The 25,079-nt window shown below is 38.8% G+C and overlaps 1 protein-coding gene and 1 pseudogene across 4 annotated transcripts in view; both read right to left on the bottom strand.

Annotated features, from left to right (window-relative positions):
* The window catches only part of LOC129767424 (uncharacterized), an 88,741-nt gene extending 71,632 nt beyond the window's left edge, over positions 1 to 17,109 (bottom strand). For 3 of the 4 annotated variants that reach the window (XM_055768320.1, XM_055768323.1, XM_055768325.1), the window contains exon 1: positions 16,130 to 17,109. The gene's annotated coding sequence lies outside the window, so the exon portion shown is untranslated. Of the gene's footprint in view, positions 1 to 15,627; positions 15,884 to 16,129 lie in introns of those variants that run through there. The other variant, XM_055768322.1, reaches the window with a different exon arrangement.
* The window catches only part of LOC129766983 (uncharacterized), a 39,547-nt pseudogene extending 17,345 nt beyond the window's left edge, over positions 1 to 22,202 (bottom strand).
* Between the last annotated feature and the right edge of the window lie 2,877 nt (positions 22,203 to 25,079).

Genomic DNA, 25,079 nt, shown 5'->3' with positions numbered 1-25,079 from the left:
TCATTTGTCCATCATGCTGTTCCCGTATTTGACTTTCAATTTCAATTGAAATTTCAATGAATCGAAGTCAGAATTCTAAAAATACAACACATGATATTATTCGAGCACAATTGTATTTGCCTCCCGTATTTGAAATGCTAGTGACTTCAGAGCTAATCTCACATATTATGGTTACAACTTCGAATCAATTTCCGTCCCGTTGGGCGAAATACTTCTCTGGAGAATTATTGAAACATTGAAAAATATTCTGACATACATTGGCACATACGTATCATTTCACTAACCAATCACAAAAAACAATCAACGGATGCCATCTGGTGATGAAATTTGATCATATAAAAATAATGCAACTTTTACCATGTTTAAAGACAAAGAATTTTTCAACTACTTGGTGATATTAAAAAAGGGAAAGAAGAACAAAAAATTCGCTATATTTTTCGACTGTTTTTCACGGTTGGAATACCAATGTTAAAACAATGGCTAATCCAGCTGTATCAAGATGTTGTGATGCAGGCAGAATGTGAATCATATCATCTAGATACAAATTCGGTTATTATAGAACAATTGTTTCAACAATCTTCTGTTTGTTTTCTCAGTTATGTTTCTCAGCTAATGAAAAATGGATTTCCGTTTACATACAAACGCTTTTGAAATAGTCTTACCGCAGCAATACACAAGGGCTAAAAAAATCCAATGCCATTTCTATTGCTGGGAAATAGCAAAGTAGATGTAAGGTTTGGTTAGAATGTCAAAGACAAGTGTGAGAAGTGTTCGTGGGAATCCCTCCAGCCTTTCACACATTCCAATGAAAAGTGAATGACACAAAAAGTAGAATAATTCCTCACAGAACTGATTTATCTAGTGTTGGACATAAAACTTTATTCCGCAGTCGTAACACGGCAAACGCCGCTCGCTTTCCCGGAACAGCCCCCGAGTGCAGGATGACCGCCGCTCACACGGATGATGATGGCGATGATGTGTATGATGCGGTTCGGGAGAACCTCGTAATGACCACAAGGTGCCAGCTATTTCAGGTGAAAAAGTAAACCGCATAACGTAGCGCACCGGCGACGGCGGCGAAGAGTGTATGTAATACGAATATAAAGAGAAGGTATGAAACCGTAACTTGAGGAGAAAGCAAAACAAACCAACATCGCACACACTCGCAAAAAAAAACCGTAAATCCATCCGCGGAATGATGTACGAGTATTGCACGGCCCGATTGGGCAAACCATTGAATGAAGGTGCCCGGGCGAGAGTGGAAAGGGATCCGAACGGTTTTTGACTGTGGCCGCAATGTCCGCAAGCTGTCGGCTGACGGATGGTATTTTGCTTCCGACCTGTTCTGCGCTATGACCCTAAGTTTCGCGATGTAATAGGCGCGGGGAGTGCGAATATCGAAATGATCGGAGCAATACAGCATCCGAGTTCAGGTAGGGGGCGGGCGGGTTGTGTAACTCCAATCAGAGAGAATGCTTTTTTCCGGTAGCCGCCGCAGATCCGTAACCTGAGTTACGTTTTGCAATTCGAGCTTCGGCTCGAATGTTTCTTGCGCAGCAAATGATTCAACGAAACTGATGAATCGCAGGGATTTGAGTCACATGTGACTGATTTCACCTGACCTTCGTGTGTGCAGTGAGTGGGTGTCCTACTTTTTATATAATGAACGAACATGAAACGTTAGTTGGCGTCAACAAAATAGCGAACAATTTCAACATGCGACTATGACTGTTTTGATTTTGAGATCACGATCGGCCACGTAAGGTGCGAACCAAAACTTTATTAATGGATGTAACAGAAACGAACCACATCCAGGTTAATTTCACATTACTCCACCCAAGTTATAAGTAATTTCCAAATTTCTCCCTCACAGGCTCACTACTTTCATCCCACGCATGTACGCGCGGGAGATAAACAAAAGCACCGTCGCGGCCACCCCGCACAACAGGTGTGCACGACGGTTCCAGGCACTGGCTGGTGTGCGCCGATAAGATGAAAAGCGGTAGAAACGGTAGGAGAAAATAATTAATGGAAAATAAATCCACTTAACGAATCGCTTTTCACAGGTGAAATTGGGTTGATTTCCCGTGGACTTTCGATTTTATTCCGATCAGAACCACCGAAAAGTGGGTTAAAAGTGAAAAACAAAAATTTTGCTGACCTTGTGTATGGGTGAAAAATTAATTGCCGATTGTTAGCGGTGTCGATCATTAGCATACTTTATCATGGCTTATTATTAGAAGAAAAAAACGTGTACGAAATGAGCCAGACAAAGCATCGAAACGGGTGGTTGAGCAAGGGGTTGTGACATAATGATGCCCAAAAGTATTCGACAGCACGCTTCAAATGTGACAATCATGACTAACTAACCCTATTAACTCATCGATTCACCACCACCACGCGGGGAATGCCGCGTACATTGCGAAGCAATGCACAACAATTAAGACATGTTGCCACAGCGGAACGCAAGTGATCAACAACGCTTTCGATGGTTTCGATGGAAAGGCCTTCTTTCGTCTGTTGTGTTGCATAATAGAGACGCTAATGATTTGGGTTTTTACATGACTCATGGCTCGAAGCAGACTTTTTTTTTCTAGTTCCAGAAGTCGCGATGTTCGGTCTCGGTGAGACAAATGAGCGTGTTAAGGAATCATGTACCTATGGTATAAGTTGTTGTCGTAGTGTTGTTGTTATTGTCATGTCACGGTCTTGTCTGCTGATTCACTGAAATCATCTGTACATCCTGCATTAACTTTGAATAATCATTTCTTTTTTACAAAACATTCGTCTTTTTTTGCGATTGTTTGAGCTCGATGAATTTATCGCCCTATGTCAGGTGAAACCACTACTTTGCTTTATTCATCGTCTAAAGTTATATTATCACCTTCAAAATAGGCCCATCAGAAGCAATACACTTTTCCAACGAAAAATCCAGTTATCGAAACACTTTTCATAGCTGTATTCAGGAATGGCCTTCAGTTCACGCAGCGAATTCGTTTTCATATCTTTAATGTTGCCAAAAGGGGTCCTACGAAGCGGTAATTTGAGTTTCGGAAAGAGGTACATTATCGTACATTATCGTGTTCCAAAATCCAACTGTTGTCCTTCCCTAATTTTGCCGCTTTCGACCAATTTTCTCTTCCAAAAAATCAAGGTAATACAATAATTGGTCGTTTGGTCCTCTGGGAGAATTTCCGAATGCACAACATCGTAAAAAAATGTCGATCAAAAAAATGTTAACTTATTATTAATGATGCTAGATCACGCTCAAAATTGACATTTAGACCACTCTATCGACTCAAAAAATATATTTAAAAAATTGAAAAATGTTTAGCGGGAAAATTTAAAATTACAAATTTGCGGTATATTTTTAATAGAATGTATTATGTATTATCTGATTATTATTACCCATTGCCCTAAGTGCAATTCCAAATGAAATCGTCCAAAAAATGCAGATTTTAAAAACATGTATTTTTGATTCGAATGAAAGTTTGTATTCCGTTTGGGCTGGAGGAAATATGAGTTTTCCACAGCAATTGGGAATTTTTTGACTCAAGCGTAACTTTTGAAAAGGGCGTATCGATTTTAGTAGGAGAAATCTTTGATAATTTATATCTAAAAAACTATGAGTCGTACCGAAATAGTGTCTTAGAAAGAGTTATAGCGTATTGATGACTAAACATGAAAAAAACATACACTGAAAAAAAAATTAGGACTCTTTTTTTTATTTACAAAAAAAAATTTAATTTGCTATATCCAAAATACATATTTTTTATTTTTTTTAAATATTTTCATATAAAAAATAGAAGTCATGTAGAAAATTTAAAAAATGGGTCCAAGATGGTAAAACTATTTTTGACGAACTTTGTGGAACGTCGAATTTTTAGGAATTTCCGAAACTTCGAACTTTTGTATTTTTTTTTTATCCCATTTATTTATTTAAGGCTCATTAGCATTATAGCTGTAACAGAGCCGAATTTTAATCGTGTACATGTCACATGGTTATCATATCTATAATTAGCACATTACACAGTTGCCATTCGCCAGTATTCCTTCTATACCATTACATATGGTACATTCACACAGTAGCCATTTAGGCGTAAGGGTATTCTTTCTGTTCTTCCATTATCCAGTTGGACCACCGGACAGCGGAGACAGTTGTTTGATCATTGTTGAGTTATTTATAGAACAGTAGCCCGATGTGTCTGGCAGAGCAGAGCAGTTGTATGGATGAATCGATCTTATTTCGACCGTGGATCGATCTCCATCGCTGATGATTGTTGCGTGGACGTAGCTATTCTGTAACAACACAAAGATGGTCAATGAGGGCCCTGAGTTTTGAACTCACGATCGATCGCTTACTAAGCGAACGCGCAACCAATGTGGCTACGGAGACCCCCTACTTTTGTATGTTAACAATCATTTTTAGCCACAAATTATGATGTGATTTAAAACAAAAAAGCTCATTATAAATCTCCTTCTAAATGTAGCCATTCTCGAGATATTTTTAAAAATATTTTTAATTTATTGTCTTTTTTATAGTAAACTAGCTGACCCGGCAAACTTCATCCCGCCAAAAATTTATTTTTTGTTATCAATACCTTCAAACATTCACGTTTTCTTACTATGAGCAAGTCCATGGGTCCAATCGCAGAACTGTTCATTGATTGATCTTCTATTTGACACCGTTGAATTCAGCTTTCACCCTAAAATTCCTAGTATTTCTAACAAAACTCATCATTATAATATCAGACTGTTTTCAGACATAATTTTCGTTCAAGATTTTTCAACCACTTGTAAATAACATGTTTCTCCGTTACATGGAATAAATGTTTTATACAGAAAATATGATAGAATAAAGACAGCCCTAAATCGGACAATTCTTTCCTCCAGTTCTGCTCTTATCAACACATCCGGCGATCTTTTTTTTGGTATAGATAGAAAAAGATATAGGAGTGCGTTTCATCACATTAAAATCCATTCCGAGTTTCAAACAAAGATCAATTTCGCTAGTGCAAACATCAAATGGACTAACAGCACTTGTCACTATGCAATTGTAGAACATATGGGAATTTAATTTTCCGAATTTTCCCTTTTTCCTTCAGAGTTTTCCGAAAATTTTCAATTGTCATGTTTGGTTGGAATATTTTTGGTTGAAATATGTGTAATATTTTTATGGGACCCCCTCTTCATTCCAGAGGAGGGAGGGGTATAGAAATTATAGAAACATTTTTTATACTCAAAAACTCTCACATCCCAAATTGTGCTTGATTAGTTCTCGAGTTATGCAGAAGTTTGTGTTTTGTTTGTATGGCAACCACCCTTAAAGAAAGGGGGGAAGGAGTGTCTTACCACCATAGAAACATTTATTACACCCTAAAACTTCCACATGCCAACTTTTATTCCATTTGCTTGATTAATTCTCGAGTTATGCAAAAAATTGTGTTTCATTTGTATGGCATTTGTATTTGTAGACCGTTTCCGAAAAACGGTAAGAAATGTTCATCTGAAAAACGTTTCTTAACCGTGTCAATGATTGAGAAACTTAAGTCAATGGGATGCAATATCCTTTTAGATACATTTTTAAAAAATTGCGGATCATCCCGATTATCTGTATACTCTTCCAAACCAAAGCAGTGTAATACTGAGGAGCAGATCAGTACAGCAGTAGGAAATACTTTAGAAGTACCAACAATAGTTTCAGTCGTTTCAGCATCTTCGCAAGATTCCCAAAACAGCAATATACCAGAGTATTCCCGAGCGTATAACATTGAGCTATTCAACAAGGCAATCGCCGGTATTAACGTTTCACCAATAATGACGAAAAGACTTGGACAGGCTAGTTATCCCGAACAAAAATTCAAAGAAATTTCTAAAGGTATTGAAAGAAATCTATTTTCCTTTTCACATGAAGACGAAGAGTCGAACTTTAAACAAAAGGCAAAATAGTTTGATGAGATTATCAATCAGCTCGAAGAGAAATTTGACCACAAGGAGACAACAAGATCAAAAAAACGTAGAATTTTAACAGTTTTGCCTAAGTCTTGGTCCGTGCAAAAGATGGAAGAAGAATTTGGCGTTAATAAATATATGGCAATTCAAGCCGAAAAACTGGCAAATGAAAAAGGTGTATTGTCGACACCACATAGCAAATATGGACCAAGTTTAAGTGAAGGTGTTAAAAATCATGTTTTGGAATTTTATAATGACGACGATATCAGTCGATCATTACCTGGAGAAAGAAACTATGTTTCTGTAGCCAAAGATGGGAAGCGTCAACACATCCAAAAAAGGTTATTAATAACATCATTACGGGAAACTTTCAACAGATTTAAGGAACGTAATCCAAATTGCAAAATTGGTTTTAGCTATTTTGCATCAATGCGTCCGAAGCATTGCAAATTGCTGAGTAGTTCAGGAAATCATAACGTTTGTGTTTGTACATTCCATGAGAATGTAAATCTTATGATTCATAGTCTCAAAAAATATTCCTTTAACATTGAATGCAAAGAATATATGGAAAAAATACTATGTAACATATCAAATAGATCAAAATACTGTTACCTTCATGAATGTAAAAAATGCACAACAATGGACGAGTTTGGAAACTGGTTTCTAGATGAGCTTCAGGAACGCAATTTAATTGAAATCATTTAGGCACAATGGATTTCTACTGATCGATGCGACATAGAAACTCTTGTAAAACCGGTGGAAGAATTTGTATCGTATTTTTGCGAAAAAATAGGAAAAATACTTACTCATGATTACATTAAAACAGTCCACATTTCTTGACAATATAAAAGCTAATTTGCAAGAAAATGAAGTTGTTGTGATTTGTGATTTTTTCGAAAATTATTAATTTGTGCTTCAAGATGATCCATTCGTTGTTTATTATAGAGATGAAAAAGATTCTCTGGCAAATTTAAGCTTTGTAGTTATGTATGAAGTTTAAAGTCATGACACAATAGCTGTGCAAGTATTTATTTCTAAATTGGTAACATTTTAGAAACAACAAATGCAGGTATAAAATTCATGTCGGATGGTGCTGCATCCCTGTATAAAAATAGGAAAAATTTTGCGAGTTTATGTCAGTTTAAATCGAAATACGACATTGACGCTGAATGGCCTTTTCATGCAACATCACACGGCAAAGGACCTTGTGATGCAATTGGTGGTACATTAAAACGTATGGCAACAAGAGCTAGTTTGGCTAGACAGCATGAACATCCGATTACGAATGCAAACACGTTATTTGACTGGGCTAGCAAGCGAAAAGAAGACTATCTTACAAAATTGTCATTTTCATATATGTCACAAGAAGTATATGATCAGGGTGTGGAAGAGTTGAGTAGCATGTATGATAACACCAAACAAATTCCAGGTACCCAAAAGTATCATTCTTTTGTACCTGTATCCGAGAATGAAGTAGCAGCAAAGTTGTACTCTAACGACAATGCAGCAAGTTATCATAATGTGTATAGAAATATAAGAAAATAATGAAGAAATGAAATTATATACAACAAAATTGTTAGTTGATAAAAATAAATGTTGATAAAAAATAAATGCTAAAAATTCTAGTATTATTATTAGTATCTCTTAAACTCCGATAAATATAGGAATTATTTGACCAAATTGTAGAAAATTATATTTTTTTTCCTTTTATAAATGTTGTGTTCTGTTGGCGCAACATGTATAACATGTTAAAAGTTTGTATTAAGATAAAAAAAAACATTTTTTAATATTTCTACGTTTTATATTAACCCACATGTGTTCAAATGATTTTCAACGTAACTCCTATACATATATTTTTACCATGATGATGTATTTGGAAAAGTTGTTGGAAATTATAAGCAAATTCATAAAATTTCATGAACATGACGGTATAAAACGACAAACATATTAAAAAGGAATATTTACTATAAAAAAGACATTAAATTAGAAATATGTTTCAAAATATCTCGAGAATGGTTGCATTTGGAAGGAGACTTATAATGGGCTTTTTTGTTTTAAATCACATCAGGAATCATAATTTGTGGCTAAAAATGATTGTTAACATACAAAAATTCGAAGTTTAGAAAATTCATAAAAATTCGATAAACCATAAAGTTCGTCAAAAACAGTTTTACCATCTTGGACCCATTTTTCAAATTTTCTACATGACTTCTATTTTATATGAAAAAAATTGAAAAAAAATTAAAAATATGTATTTTGGATATTGCAAATTCAAGTTATTTTTTGTAAATAAAAAAAGGAGTACTTATTTTTTGTCTCAGTGTATATTTTTTTCATGTTCAGACATCAATACTGTATAACTCTTTCTAAGACACTATTTCGGTACGACTCATAGTTTTTGAGATATAAATTATCAAAGATTTCTCCAACTAAAATCGATACGCCCTTTTCAAAAGTCACGCTTGAGTCAAAAAAATCCCAATTGCTGTGGAAAACTCATATTAGGCTGTCAAAAAAGTCCTGCGGTATTTTTTTTGAATTTCCATTTGTTCATAAAATTAGTTACAATCATCTGTTTTAAGTCAAATAAAAGGTGTGTCACATCAAATTGCATCACGGAAAAAACGCTGTAGAAATTTAATTTTTAGGAATTATATCTTTAGCTTTCGCTTATAATCAGATAAGAGTGTATAGATCACGTTGGCCATGCTTCACTGTCAATTTTTCGTAAATTTGGAAAAATGTCGTCGAACGAAAAAGAGCGTCGTGAATTAATCCTGTGCACTCATTTCGAGAATCCGGAGTTGTCACATCGGGACATCGGTAAGACGCTGGGAATCGTCCAATCCACGGTCAGCAGAGTACTAAAACGATACTTCGAGAACCTAACCATCGACCGGAAGGTGAAGAACGGCAAAAATGGTTGCTCCGTCAGTGAAAAAGATCACAAGCGCGTAGTTAAGCAGTTTAGACGTAATCCGAGAAGTTCGGTCCGGGATGTCGCCAATTAGCTGAATTTGTCAAGTTCATTCGTCCAGCGGACCAAGCAGCGGGAGGGCCTGCGTACATACAAGGTTCAGAAGGCTCCTAACCGCGACGAAAGGCAAAACATGGTGGGGAAGACGCGAGCCCGGAAGCTGTACACCGAAATGCTGACGAAGCCGCATTGCCTGGTAATGGACGACGAAACCTACGTCAAAGCGGACTTTCGTCAGCTGCCGGGCCTGTTGTTCTTCTCCGCAGAGGACAAATTCAGCGTTCCGGAGGAGATTCGCAAGCAGAAACTATCCAAGTTTGCCAAAAAATACATGGTGTGGCAAGCGATCTGCTCTTGCGGAAAGCGGAGCGCCCCCTTCGTGATGACCGGCACGGTAAACGGGCAGGTTTACCTTAAGGAGTGCCTGCAGAGCCGCTTACTACCACTATTGAAGCAGCACGAGGGCCCGACCATCTTCTGGCCGGATCTCGCTTCGTTCCACTATTCAAAGGACGTGTTGGAGTGGTACGAAGCCAACGGGGTCACCTTCTTCGTGCCAAAGGAAATGAACCCGCCCAACGCGCCGGAGCTTCGCCCAATAGAGAAATATTGGGCGATTATGAAGCAGGCCTTCCGGAAGAACCCAAAAGTTGTCAAATCGGAGGCGGACTTCAAGAGAAAATGGATTTCTGTTCAAAAAAAACTACAACCTGACGTTGTACAGGACCTTATGGACGGGGTAAAGAGGAAGGTGCGAGCATACGGGCTTGGGCTCGAAGTATGAATAAAAAGAAAATGCCAAAAGTTGTTTAATAGTTTTTATTTTACTGTCTAAAATTTTCAAAAGGATCGGTCTACTGGGCGAATTTCTACAGCGTTTTTTCCGTGATGCAATTTGATGTGACACACCCTTTATGCGCCGTTTTGTTCGATGACTTGTTCCCAACGAGATGCCAACTTCGTAATACCCCTGTTACAGAAGCTCGCTTCCTTATTGGCAAAAAACTCGGATAGCCAATTTTCACAGGCCTCTTTTGTGGCTAACTTCTGACTACCTAGCTCGTTCGCCATGGACAAAAACAGGTGGTAGTCACTTGGTGCAAGGTCCGGACTATACGGCGGATGCAAAAGAACCTCCCATCCGAGCTCCCGGAGCTTCTGGCACGTCACCAAAGAAGTGGGTGGCCTGGCGTTGTCCTGATGGAAGACAATGCGGCCTCTGTTTATCAAAGATGGCCTCTTCTTCATGAGTGCTACCTTCAAGCGGTCCAGTTGTTGGCAGTACAGGTCCGAATTGAGCGTTTGGCCATAGGGAAGCAGCTCATAATAGATTATTCTTGTCAAGGAACACAGCAGAACCTTCCTGGCCATTAATGAGGGCTTGGCCACCGTCTGAGCCGCTTCAGCGGGCTTCGACCACGACCGTTTGCGCTTCACGTTGTCGTAAGTGACCCACTTTTCATCGCCAGTCACCATCCGCTTCAGAAACGGGTCGATTTTGTTGCGATTCAGCAGCGATTCACATGCGTCGATACGGTCAAAGATGTTTTTTTGCGTCAACGTGTGTGGCACCCATACATCGAGCTTCTTTGTGAATCCAAGCTTTTTCAAATGGTTAATAACGGTTTGATGACTTATCCCCAGCTCTTGGCCGATGCTACGGCTGCTACTATGCCGGTCTTTCTCGGCTAATTCAGCGATTTTGTCGCAATTTTCGACGACAGGCCTTCCGGAGCGTGGCGCATCTTCGACGACCTCTACACCAGAACGAAAACGTTGAAACCATCGTTGTGCGGTGGAAATGGAAACTGTATCGGGTCCATAAACTGCACAAATTTTATTGGCAGCTTGAGATGCATTTTTTCCTTTGTCATAGTAGTACTGTAAAATATGTCGGATTTTCTCTTTATTTTGCTCCATATTTGCGACACTATAACTCACGAACGACTTAACCAAACAAAACACTGTCAAGGACTATATTATAGCGCGCAAAAATACCTTTCCAACAAGCTATAGTATGACTCGATACAATGAATACAACTAGAACTACGCGCTTACAACGACACCTCGCGGAAATACCGCAGGACTTTTTTGACAGCCTAATATTTCCTTCAACCCAAACTGAATACAAACTTTCATTCGAATCAAAAATACTCATGTTTTGTCATTTGTCGATTTCATATAGAATTGTTCTATTGTGATTTCGAGCGCATTTATTGTGTACCGTTATGGAATCATTTAATTAAATAAATTAATTGAAAATTATTATCAGAAATGCAACAACTGATATTTAATTATAACTCCACTGACAATAATATATAATACATACTAATACAGCAATAATACAATAATACAGCATAAAATTCAACAGTGCTATACGTCGGGCATTTGGTTGAAATTTTGGTAGTAGTCTCAGTTCTAAAAAAGAACGCTGCAGCTGAACTTGAAGTCACCATCCAATTTCGTCAAAATTTTCAGTGTCACCCAAGTGAATAGGATGGTGTAAATAAAAATTGTATCAACTTATTTTGTAATGACCAAACTTACAAAACTACTTACAAACTGCTGCTTGTCAGGTGGTTTCTGATGAGATTAATCGTTAGAATGCGGAGCAGATTTTGTGAGAAAATGCCAAAAATGTGGATGAGTTTGAGTATATTTAAAAAAGCTTTAGCTAAAAGGGGGTGCTTGAAACCATTTCTTGGATCCATCGAAACATGGATTTGTATCTCCAATATATTCCCGAAAGACGAAATCGTTTGTAATCCGCACCGCGGATCATCCGTCCGCAGATAACCGGGGTTCTACCGTAATAATATGAAAAATGGAGACATCATGTAATTCACAACTATTTTTCTACAAAACGTTCAGAATAGATCAATCCGTTTTCAGTAGATCATCATAAAAGATATTTTTCTGATCCCACGAAATACAAAGCATTACATCCGGCCATGGATATCCGGCTTTGGAGTCAATATTTCTGATTTCCAAGGCTTCCCGTAGATTTTTGAAGCTATAAATTTTTCCTTCATATTTCTGTAGTTTAGGCATTCAAGAATATACCCTAGCAAGGACTTATCGAAAATCTCATTATTTACCGAGTTAGAGCCATTTTAGTGATGTGGTATCTAACCTGGTACGGCCATAACAATTAACTTTAAACGCGTTTTTCTCGAAACTAGTTTTTTCAAACTGGCGTACACGATATCTCAATTTCTACTGAACCGATTCATGTCGAATTTATATGGATACAATCTGCAGGCATCTATATGCCTGCAGATTGTATCCATATAAATTCGACATGAATCTATATGGATCTATATGGAAATAAAGAATGAAGAAGACTCTCAAACATTCAAAAATGAAGTTGACATATTTTATAAATGGTGCATTAAGAGTTTATTACAGCTCAATGTTAGGAAATGCACTTTAGTGACTTTAATAAGAAGAAGAACACACTTGAACAATTGTGTTAAGCTGGGAAATCAACCCATCAATAGATGTCAACGAGTAAGAGACTTGGGCGTGGTCTTAGATTCGAAACTAACCTTCGTTGATCATTATAATACAATCATCCATAGAGAAAATAATATGTTGAGCTTCATCGAACGCTTTAGTTACCATCTCCACGATCCGTACACAATAAAGACATTATATATTACATATGTCAGATCAATTCTCGAATACTGTAGTGTTGTATGGTCCCCCTATATAACTTCACACGAAGACAGAATTGAATCTGTACAAAAACAATTTTTATTATAGGATGGTCTTCATATCATCTCCCTTCATATGAAATACGCTGTATGCTAATCAATATTAAAATCCTAAAAGAACGTCGGAACTCTGCCATGATTCTATTTATTATTGATATCATATCACAACGAGTGGACTCAGAAGAAATATTAGGAAACCTAAATTTTTACGCACTGATTAGACACCTGAGAAACCCTAACATTTTCTACATAGATTACCGAAGAAAGAATTATTCCAAATATAGTCTTATTAATCGTATGATGAGCCTCTGTAACGAACACAGTGAAATAATTGATGTAACCATGTCAAGGTCAATGCTTAAAGACTATCTGAATAGAATAAGATATAGTTAAATTTCACTGTAATATTTGGGCACCATATTTAGTCTACGCTGGTTTGAGGAAATAAATAAATAACTAAAATTTTTTTTTTATTATGTAACTTGTTAAAATCCTCTTTTAAATAAAACGGATAAATTATCCAGCCAGCTCTCTTTAGTTTTTTTCAGTTTTAAGTAAGTAGTTTTAAGTAGTATTAAGAATGTATCGGTCTACAATTTTGATTGACGACAATAAATAAATAAATATCGCATGAACCTTTAAAAAAAAATGTTTTTTAAATTCGCTGTTCGATTTTTTTGTTTCAGATAACCAGAAGAGCTGGAATCGTGTACGCCATGGCACAACCCCCGCACTTCATCAGTTTGTAACTATTCTGATCTATATAAATAACAATGATTTGGTGTCCGCTCCTCATGATTTAACTCAAGAACGGAGCAACGGATTTGAACAGTCAGTATCAGGATTGAAGTGTCTCAGCCCGCGTCAGGTGTATATGTCAAGAAAGAAATTATATACTGCGAATATAGATCGCGCACAGAAAAATGATTTTCGGGGAACGTGAGTGTTCGAAATTATTTAAATCAGAAAAGCAGGTGTGGGCGGGACGAAGATTACCGGGTCAGTTAGTTATGAATATATTTTCTCCGTTCAATTTTTGTTTTATTGTTGAAATGTAGATGAACAAATAATTATATAATTGATTGTAAAAATACTCTTTGTTTTATTTTTACGGAGCTCGGAAAAACGTCCGAAATTCGTGTCTCTACACTAAAGGGCGAACACGAAATTATTGCGACACCGAAAATGTCATGCCAATTTTCTTATAATGTTTAGAATCAAACCAAAAATTTAGGGTAGTTTTATACTTCAAAAATCAAAAGAAAAGTTAATCGATGGAGCCTTGAGTGTAAAATTGAACGCATTTTCGCTTGATGCCCTCCATCAAAGTCTTTACAGTGTCATCCGGTACCAGTTTCTCAGTTTTTTTCCATTTTCTTAACATGTCCTTCTCGTCTTTGACTGTCTTCTTGCTCTTCGAAGTTTCCGCTTCATTATTGCCCAGTACTGCTCCACCAGGCGCAGCTCCGGACAGTTTGGCGGATTCATGTCCTTTGGAACAAAATGGACAGAATTGGCCTCATACCACTCCAGGACACTTTTAGAATAGTGGCATGATGTCAAATCTGGCCAAAATAGCGGAGCTTCGTCGTGCTGCTGCAAGAACAACAAAAGGCGCTTCTCGAGGCACTCAGATTTGTAGATCTCGCTATTTATTGTGCCCTTTGTCACGAAAGGCTCACTCCTCAGTCCGCAAGAGCAGATGACCTGCCAAACGAGATATTTGGAGGCGAACTTCGACATTTTCTTCTTCTTAAATTTGTCGTCCACATCGAACTTGCTCTTGCCGGTGAAAAACTCCAACCCCGGAATTTGCTTAAAATCGGCTTTTATATACGTTTCGTCGTCCATCACACAGCAGCCATATTTTGTCAGCATCTTCTCGTAGAGCTTCCGTGCCCGAGTTTTAGCCGTCGATTGTTGCCGCTCATCACGGTTTGGGAAGTTTTGTACCTTGTATGTATGTAGTCCAGCTCTCTTCTTTGCATTCTGGACGTAGCTCTGCGACATGCCGATCTTTTTAGCCAAATCACGGCTTGAGACGTTGAGATTTACTTTAATCATCCGCTTCATCTTTCCCTTCGTCTTTTTGTTCTCCGGTCCCGGTTTTCTTCCAGCTCCTTTGCTGTGGTCCAACGTCAACCGCTCCTAGAACCGCTTCAACACTCTGGAGACGGTTGAATGGTGAATGCTCAACTTTTTTCCCAACTGCCTGTGCGACAGGTCAGGAAATTCCAGGTGTTTGGAAAGAATTTGTTCTCTCGACTCGCGTTGGTTCGTTGATTCGAAAAACACGACTTCGAGTTTGACAGCATGTAGACAATACACATCGATGAGAAAGTGTGCAAAATTTGGTTGGTTTTTTACCCAATGGTACGCCCTGTTGAATGTGTCGCAATAATTTCGTGTTCGCCCTTTAGAGTACCCCCTTAATTTGATGCAAATTCAAAATGCATTCAAAATGTTTGTAAGAGCTCACTGCTTAGGGGCTCTCGTAGGGTCTTTTTATGTTTGATACAAGTCTTGATTGAGTAATGCTTTCATCGTCTTCAAATTTTTTAGGTTGTTCAGAGCGCTTTATATTGAGATCGAAATTACCAAATGCAAAAATTACGTAAATGCTGTTTTTCGTCAGTTTTCTAAATTTACCTTTGTGAAATAAGAAAAAAATGAAGGATGGACATAACCGAATCAAACATCTTCGACTTTGATTTTGTTTTGAGCTATTGAATACGTGTTTTTAAAATAAGCTATATGTCATTGATCCATGCTAACGTATGAGCTAGTAGCTCAATTTGGTGTAAAAAGTCATTAGAAATCATTACACGGATCTCAACAAGTCATTTACCACAAATAATTAAACATGTGTTTGCTGGTCGACGGTCACTGTTTGCCTCTATTTATCAGCGCCAAACGAGTTGCTGTCAGTTTTTGAGAGGATTTTCCTCGCTCATCAACATCACTCGATGTCTGCAACTTTACCTCTGATTCCCACTTTTTTTTCTGACGACCACCAATGTAACTATTCATTGGTCCACTGGGGGGAAAAAGGTCCGCACTCCTTTCACTTTCTAACTCAATAAATATGCGGCAATCCCAGCCCAGACAGGCCTCTGCTACAGGAACCATAATTTCGTGCATTCGTTCATCAACTTCTCATTAGCTGTCGTGGCTTTGGGGAAGGTAAATTACAGAAAAAACGCACTGCACTGACCAAGATTTATGATAGTGGAGCACTTTGAGGGGAGTACTGTTTTGCTTTCGCCCTATCATACGGTACCCCGTGTTGCGAATGTTGATTTGGACGAGGGTAAAATGGAGCTCGCATGGAAAACCTGCCGACGAAACCAGCCGCGAACTTGGAAAAGATAAAACTGTCCGCACTTACACTTGCTCATCATTAAACACACACTTGCGTGCACCTGAAGTCGTTTACTGACCCATAAATGATAATATTGTTCCATGTTTTCGTTTCGATTCCTACCTTTTGCTCAAAGCTGATTATTCCACAAAGAAGCCAAACATCCGCTCGAATATTTCGTCCCTGTAAATTCTCTTCTTATTTCGTCTTAACTCGCGTAACGCGTGTGTGTGTGTGTTTGTTGTGATGCTTATTTTCCAATCCAAACGAATTCCTCCACCTTGAGAAGAAGTTTCACTTTTACTTCAAGATCTCGATCGTTCTCACGTAACTTCCCTTTTTTTCTTCATTCGCTTGCCGTGTTTCTTTCTTTCACTTTCGGTCACTACATTCACCACGCTATCACCACAAACACCGCCTCATTTGCATACGCCTCGGTATAATTTCAGCGCAATAGGAGGAGGTTTGTATTTGGATTCCCTTTCGCGGCGCTTAACTCTCTCACTCACAGCCCACCGGTAGCGATTCAATCCACAAAATTCTGTAGCTTTTCCCGAAAAAAAATTCACCACGCGGCACTTTCCCAGCATTGGCACATTTTCACACTTGTTGTTGAGGATATTTTCGTTGGCATAATAATTTCCGACTCAACCTGACACGTACGCGTCACCGTGCTCTTGCGTGCGGCAACAGCAGCAGCAACTCCACGATCTTGTTCCGCTCATCTTTCTCTTTTTTTTGCTTTCAGGTGAAATTTTTTCCCTCGACGTGTTTGCAACAACAAGACCAAGATGAAGCAACAGCGGCAGCAGCAAAAGACAACAAATAATTCCGTCTGCGCGGGTATGTGTTTTGATTTAGTGGAATTTACAGTTCCTTCATGCGCACCGCTCAACTCGAACGCGAGTTCCTCGATCCCACCGCGAAAGCTCCTGGCGGGTATGGTCGATCGCACACATACACCTGTGTACATACAGGTACCCGCGCGCATACACACCGAACCGCGGCTATAGGATGCGGGTCTGTAATCGACCACAATAATAAAAAAAATACAGAAGAAAAGCACTACCAGCGGATCGCGCAGACAAATCCGATTTCTCCGAGTGGCAAAAGTAAACTGACTCAACCGGAGCCAAAAGAAGGAGGTAAAGGCAGGCAAAGCCAAAACAGTCGAAGACGACCTCTCAGCGACGCAGTGCTGAAGCAGCAGCGCAGCAACCGACCATAGTAGAAGAGGTGGATATGCTTTCTTCTTCTGTAAATGGCCGGTTTCGCATTCCCCCGAGTGGATGCGATGCGGCTTTCGAGGAGCTTCCACAGTGGGCTACCAGCCGATACTTTGTTGGTCATAATTGTTGAGGGATGTTCGAATGGGCGCGATGACGAGCTTTTTTATTGATTTTTTTTCTTTTAGGGTGATCTAACAATGGCCCTTTGACATAAAAAATATACTTGAGGACATCATTTGGAATAGGTAGAACGATTCGATTTAGATCAAATGTACACTGTCTAACTTCTATAAGACCACTCTCAATCTATTTCGTTGCAACACAAACAGTTAGAATTTCAACAAGATACATTCATACATTGATGAGTGCGTAGAATAAAGTATATTTAACGTCAATTTTGTTCAAAAGAGTTGTTTGTTTATTAAGTGTGCACAAATATGACAATTTCAGCTGTCCAGTTTCTATAAGACCATTTCAAAATTCATAAGTATTATAAATGAAAAATTCAGAACGATCGGCTGATTTACATGTCAATAATTGACAATCTTGCCATTTCGGCTAATAACATGGGAAATTCGTGTTTGAATACTATTTACCAAATGCTGCTGAACGAATTTCTCGATGTTTTCCATGTTTCCAAAATTATGACCTTGAGCTCTTCAATCGTGGTGTACCGTTTTCCCTCAGTGTAGATTCTGCGTAAAAAATCCCCCTGAGATTTTAAACAGTATTCAAATCTGGAGAGCGAACTGACCAGTCCAAAAAAAAATAAGTTTTTGGCCCCTAATCCATTGCTTAGTTTCCTTGCTGATATGAATAGTAGCATTGTTTTGCTGGAATGTGAATTTTCGTGACGATATCCACGCAAAAATGGTAGGAGAGAGGATTCCAGAACATGTATGAAATCTTTGAATGATGTGAAAGCTATCTTGAGCTTTCCGGTTGCCCAGAATCCCGCCAAAACTATTCCTGGTTGAAAAATACAGTAGAACCTCGATTATCCGCGAAAGCGAGTTCCCTAGTAATTCTATAGATCTTCCCGAAATTTTTCATGGAGTGGTAGAGTTTTGCTTTTTTTTTGTTTTGGTCATGACATTCACAATATCTGAACATTGCTGTACAGATGGATAGTTTAATGCTTCCTGTATTGATAAAACATAGTTTTCATGCTAAAACATCTTTTTTCATGTTTACACCTCATTTTTAACACTTCTTTGCTTTATCCGCGATTTTTGTTATACGCGGTGACCTATCCCGACTATTTCCCGTACCCGTCGAAACCACCAGGACCATCCTAGTTGAACTTTTTTTCGTCAGTGAAGATAACCTATACATTGAAGAACTTTTCGTTATGATATTTAGCAAAATGTATTCTTCTGGAAACATTCTTTGTCGCAACATACCATGTCCCATTGTCGGTTCATGTGAGCTTTGGTAAAACTCAGACGTCTCCCGATGTGAGATGGTGTAAGATGAGGAGCTTCAATCATTTAAACCCTCTTTATGTGAGAATTTTTTACCAAAACATGACGAATTGTCACCCGAGTAGCATTTTATAGAAACTTGACACTTGAAAAATACAAAACTTTTGGTTTACGCTCAGTGCTTGCACACACACATATGAAAATCATGCAGTGGATGGTAATCACCAATACCAATACACTAGAATATAAGTTGAAGCATTGTTTGTTTACAATGGCACAAAGTAGCAAGATCATCACCTGGTCTTATAGAAGTTGGACAGAGTGTATTAGCTTTGCTCAGTAGCGATATCGTATCCAATGAGGTTTTACCGAGGTCTAATTGTTGCTATTCAAAGGTGATAAAATAATTATGGTTTTGTTCAATAAAATTATTGTCATTATTGTTATTGTCATTTTGGAGGTAATTCCATATTGTCTCATCCATAGAGACTTAAGGGCAAAATACAGCGACATTCAATATCCGCAATATTTTCTCGATGCCAATTCATATCGCTAAGGACGGTTTGCAATGTAAGCTTCATTTCGGGTGAATTCAACGAAGCATTACAACCAGATGATGTCCTGATGGAACACAACACCTCTTCTGTTAACAAATGTTGGCCGTTTTTGGTGAATCAATAACTTCAAACGGTACAGTTTTTGGTATACAGTTCCGAGCCTGATTTCAGATCATTTTTGACGTAGAACTACGTCTTTCAGGAAAGGTACCAAATCAGAAAACAGGTCACATTTTTATGAAATAAAGATAACGTTAATAACTCGCGAACAGCGAACGGATTCTGATTTGCATACCAATCGAATCGAAAATTCTCTTAATATCCTATACATTAAAATTCGCTAATCCCTAAAAGGTTTAAATTAATGAAAACTGGAGGCGTTCCCATTGTTCTGCCGATTTGTGTGCCTACCATACAGTACCATCAGAAACGAGCAACTACTACATTCGTTTCTACCCGTTTTCGACTTATTTGGTATAAATAAGCCATCCACGATTTGAACCCACACCACTTCTCATTTGGTGGTCATTGGAGCACCATCGTTGCAGGCGAGTATCGAGCGAGAGTGGATTCTATAGTTTCTTTCCACTGAACGAACGGAATGAAGTTGCAAGCGGATAAGCAAGAACAACATAATGAGCGGACATAACTTATACTTTATGTTGATTTCACACACATAGACACACACAGCTCGATACAAGAATGAAAGATATTTCGAAACGGCAGTGCAATTTCATTTGCATTCACTACACACCCTCGAAAAAGAGGAAGCTGTCCATATCAAAGTGTGCTTCGACAATGAAGGTATCTGCAGCATACGGGAAATTTCTGTGCTAGTAAATACAGACATACGGGCATACACTGCATTTATTTAAATACAACATATCTTTCATGGAAGTATGCTTTCAAATCCCAGTATGAAAACCTTACTGTTGCATGTTCTGGGGCTCGATCCCACCTCGAGCGGGATATGAGAGCAATGTTGTTTATAGTTTGTGATCGACATCTGAATGGGAAGGAGAAAGCCTGGTGCGAGCTAGCAGCGCAGTTCAATCATGAAGTGAGGGGGGAGCCAAATAAACGAAAAGCGCTGAAAGTTTTCGACGATTCTCTTCATTGTTAAAATTTCGAATGAAAACTTTTCTACTGAAGTAGTAAGAATAACTAAATAACTAAAAAGTTATTTCAACAATTTCGATGCATTCTAAAATAATATCCGAAGTGAAAAATAATATAACTCCGTGGTTCTACGTCGAAAATGCGATCGTGTCCCATATACAACCCCTCACAATTTTTTTATATTATTATTAATTTCATTGATCCATCTGACTTGCAGTCTACATGAATATGAAATTATATAAAAATATAAATGGAGAAATAGTCAAAAACATAAAACATCAAGTAGTCGAGTTGAAACGATTCAAAAGGCACTTAAATTCATCCATAAATTCACAACAGAAATCGAAGTTCACGACACATCGATAAAATCGGTTCACTTCTTCCGTATTCGGTTCGTCTGAATTCTAGTCGCAGAAATTCGCTTGTTTGTAGTCGATGCGTTTAAATTATACTGCTCAAGAATGTGGGAGGAATCCGTTTGTCCCAGCAATACTTTAGCGGCAAATAAAGCTTTTGCTGAGCTACGTCTTTGAAGTAGAGTTTCTATTCCAAGCAGATGACAACGGTCCTTATCCGGTGGTGGATCAGTGGAGTAAGTCCATGGTGGAAATATCAATTTGAAATGGTAGGAATCAAAATTTGATGAATCGAGATTGAACAGTTTCAATTCTTTTTATCCACACGCAGTGAGGGCCTTTTTTACTGAAATGATACACCCGCGCGCGAGTTTCATGCCTAAACTGAGGATACAGTCATAACTCACCAAAGAGAAACCATGCGCTTGTCCCTTTCACCGGTGAATATATAAAGAGCCAGTGTGCGCTAGTTGAGAGAAATCTTGGTGCGAGTGAGTCGCACTCTCTTACACTCTCTTTACTCTTAGGAATTCGAGTGTGTGAAAACCTGTATCCAGCACTGAAGCGCGCTTATCCGCACTCTGCCACACTGAGGAATACACTGAAGGGTAAACTGAAGAGAGCGATCTCATTCGACATCGGGGTCGAAAGGGGGCAAAATATAATATTTAGGGTGATTTGTTAAGTGATTTGATCGATTTCTTCTCTTCAATTTTTCCTTTAGCTGCAAACTCAACTATATAGTTAAGAGTTTGGCTCCATAAAACTTATGTAACTGAGCCTGTAAAAATAAACGGATTAATAAAAAAAATCATCCTCTTTGCGTATTCTCTTTTTTCCCCTATCATAATTGAGTCACGATCGTTCCGAAACACCGTACAGTAGTCATTAAATAGTCGAGGGCAGTGGATATCATCATTCAACCATGTTTCTGTGTGAACAATAACATCATGCTCCGTATTCGATGCAGTCAGAAACAGGTCATCAATTTTGGTACGAAGTCCTCTCACATTCTGATAGAAAACCGTTATGCGGCTCAAGTTGTAGACATCTTCATTATGTTGCCCGTTTCGTGTGTTCAAGCCAGATGCTGTTGACTGAGGAACTGCGTAGACTGGAACTGAATCGATTTGGTTACAGAATTGAACTGATATATCGATCACGATTTTTCTGCGCATAGAAGAGGCTTCCATCGTACTTATTGTCGTACGGAAACTGCTTAACACTTCCGGTGGCTTCAACATGATGTACAGCTTGTTGATAGCAGACGTTTTGTGAGGAATTGCTGAAATGCGATCTTTGGTGAAAGAGCAACGATTCTTTATCGGAAAAGTACTTGCCTGCCTTTTCTTCACTATCGAGCACAGAGCCGGGACAACTGCAGCATGAACTATCATGATATGGCTCGACTGTGCCGAGAGAATAAGGGCTGCCCATATGGCCTGATTGCGTGCGTCCCGGGTTACCGCCAATGCCGAATGTCTGTTGTTCGCCAGGACCTTTTTGGTCATTTATCCTGGTCGGGTCACTGTCTGAACACGATCGTTTTCACACAATGTTAACATGGATGACCCACCATTCGTATAAGAATTTTGAATTAATTCCGTTGGCAATAGTTCACAGATCGTTTGATTTGATGGATTTTTTATGTTAATTCGTGTGATATTTCGTGTGATCACACGAATTAACGATTCGTGTGAGACACTCATACAACTCAAATGGATAATGATTATCTGCTATCACAAAGCTGAGAAATTTTTTGACGTTTTGTTTTACTATTGATTCATTCAACAAAAAAAAGCTTTATTTTTAAATGTTTTCTTATCCTGAGACTGGCTCACCATATTGCACTGCTACTAAAACCGTAGACTAACTTCAAGGATATTTTTTATTCTTTTTCGGCGAATAATCAATAGAGTGCCGTGTTATGAAACATCATAATAAGAGCAAAAAAAATATCGATCAAAAGGTGTTGGACAGGTTATTCCAGACGACATTGGAATATATTCCATCTGATCAACTTTAGAAAGGCTAATGACCTTCAAAGGATAAATTTATCTTGGGCACATTGAATTGATGTTCATGACTTCGGACGTTAATTCGCTCTTATAATAATTGTGTGGTCCTCACAAAGCATATATTCCAATGCCGTCAGTTCACTGAAATTCTTCGCATACCGTTTGATGGTAATGTAGGATGTTGATAATCATTTGCTGCGATACCTATTGTTCCAACAGTATTCATTCGACAATATGAAGACTGAATACCTGAAATTAACCAGATTATATGTACACTTGAGAGATGCAACAAGTTTGAAGGGATATAAAAAAACATTAGTCGTTCGATAAATCTACTGCCACATATGTCGGAAGTCCATGATATATGAATATCATACGTCCATACTAATTCATTACATTTATTCGTAGCGAAGAACGTAACCACACATAATTTAATTAATCAAATATGTGTTTATGTATAAATATCCGTTTCATCTACAAAATAAAAAAGGGTCTGGAATTCAATCGAATTCGAATTTCGTGAAGTCACTAATTGAATTAAAGAGTGTGTCACATCAAATTGCATCACGGAAAAAACGCTGTAGAAATTCACCCAGTAGACCGATCCTTTTGAAAATTTTAGACAGTAAAATAAAAACTATTAAACAACTTTTGGCATTTTCTTTTTATTCATACTTCGAGCCCAAGCCCGTATGCTCGCACCTTCCTCTTTACCCCGTCCATAAGGTTCTGTACAACGTCAGGTTGTAGTTTTTTTGAACAGAAATCCATTTTCTCTTGAAGTCCGCCTCCGATTTGACCACTTTTGGGTTCTTCCGGAGGGCCTGCTTCATAATCGCCCAATATTTCTCTATTGGGCGAAGCTCCGGCGCGTTGGGCGGGTTCATTTCCTTTGGCACGAAGGTGACCCCGTTGGCTTCGTACCACTCCAACACGTCCTTTGAATAGTGGCACGAAGCAAGATCCGGGCAGAAGATGGTCGGGCCCTCGTGCTGCTTCAATAGTGGTAGTAAGCGCTTCTGTAGGCACTCCTTAAGGTAAACCTGCCCGTTTACCGTGCCGGTCATCATGAAGGGGGCGCTCCGCTTTCCGCAAGAGCAGATCGCTTGCCACACCATGTACTTTTTGGCAAACTTGGATAGTTCCTGCTTGCGAATCTCCTCCGGAACGCTGAATTTGTCCTCTGCGGAGAAGAACAACAGGCCCGGCAGCTGACGAAAGTCCGCTTTGACGTAGGTTTCGTCGTCCATTACCAGGCAATGCTGCTTCGTCAGCATTTCGGTGTACAGCTTCCGGGCTTGCGTCTTCCCCACCATGTTCTGCCTTTCGTCGCGGTTAGGAGCCTTCTGAACCTTGTATGTACGCAGGCCCTCCCACTGCTTGGTCCGCTGGACGAATGAACTTGACAAATTCAGCTTATTGGCGACATCCCGGACCGAACTTCTCGGATCACGTCTAAACTGCTTAACTACGCGCTTGTGATCTTTTTCACTGACGGAGCATCCATTTTTACCGTTCTTCACCTTCCGGTCGATGGTTAGGTTCTCGAAGTATCGTTTTAGTACTCTGCTGGCCGTGGATTGGACGATTCCCAGCATCTTACCGATGTCCCGATGTGACAACTCCGGATTCTCGAAATGAGTGCACAGGATTAATTCACGACGCTCTTTTTCGTTCGACGACATTTTTCCAAATTTACGAAAAATTGACAGTGAAGCATGGCCAACGTGATCTATACACTCTTATCTGATTATAAGCGAAAGCTGAAGATATAATTCCTAAAAATTAAATTTCTACAGCGTTTTTTCCGTGATGCAATTTGATGTGACACACCCTTTACTATTGGAAAAATTATTTGGAGAGAAATGTGAATGTTCAGAATTATTGGAATCTAAAATACGATTTTGGGCGGGATGAGATTCGTCCAAATCTGCTGGTAATAAAATTAATCAATTGCATCCATTACCCGTCTGCTGTTTATCGGGCGGGAGACGACAGCAAAATAAAATCGACACGAGACTGAGTCAGCCACTCACTACGGTCTGTGCAATAGAGAATTAAAAATCCCTCGATGAGTGTCGTAAGATTTCAGTTGATCGTCTCTTGTTACACTTTCCGATCAAGAACTCATCATCCGCTCTATGGAATGGGATTAATCGTTTGTGGCTTGCACTCACGATAAAACTTGAGTAGTAGAAGTAATGCTTCGAGAGTGCAAGCAGTGGGGATTCCGCTTTCATATTGCTTTTTTGAGATCTTGGTAGCTCACCGTTCCAAGTATTCTCTCTGTGTACATATGAAGAATAAAAGAGCATCGCCTGCTGGGGTGATTTAAAATCATCCAACTAGAGGGATATACTTATTCATTGA

Source organism: Toxorhynchites rutilus, chromosome 2 (assembly GCF_029784135.1).
Source record: "Toxorhynchites rutilus septentrionalis strain SRP chromosome 2, ASM2978413v1, whole genome shotgun sequence".
In the NCBI taxonomy this organism is placed as follows: Eukaryota; Metazoa; Arthropoda; class Insecta; order Diptera; family Culicidae; genus Toxorhynchites; species Toxorhynchites rutilus.
Note: the sequence above shows the minus strand (reverse complement) of the source record. Positions and strands in the feature narration are given on the sequence as shown.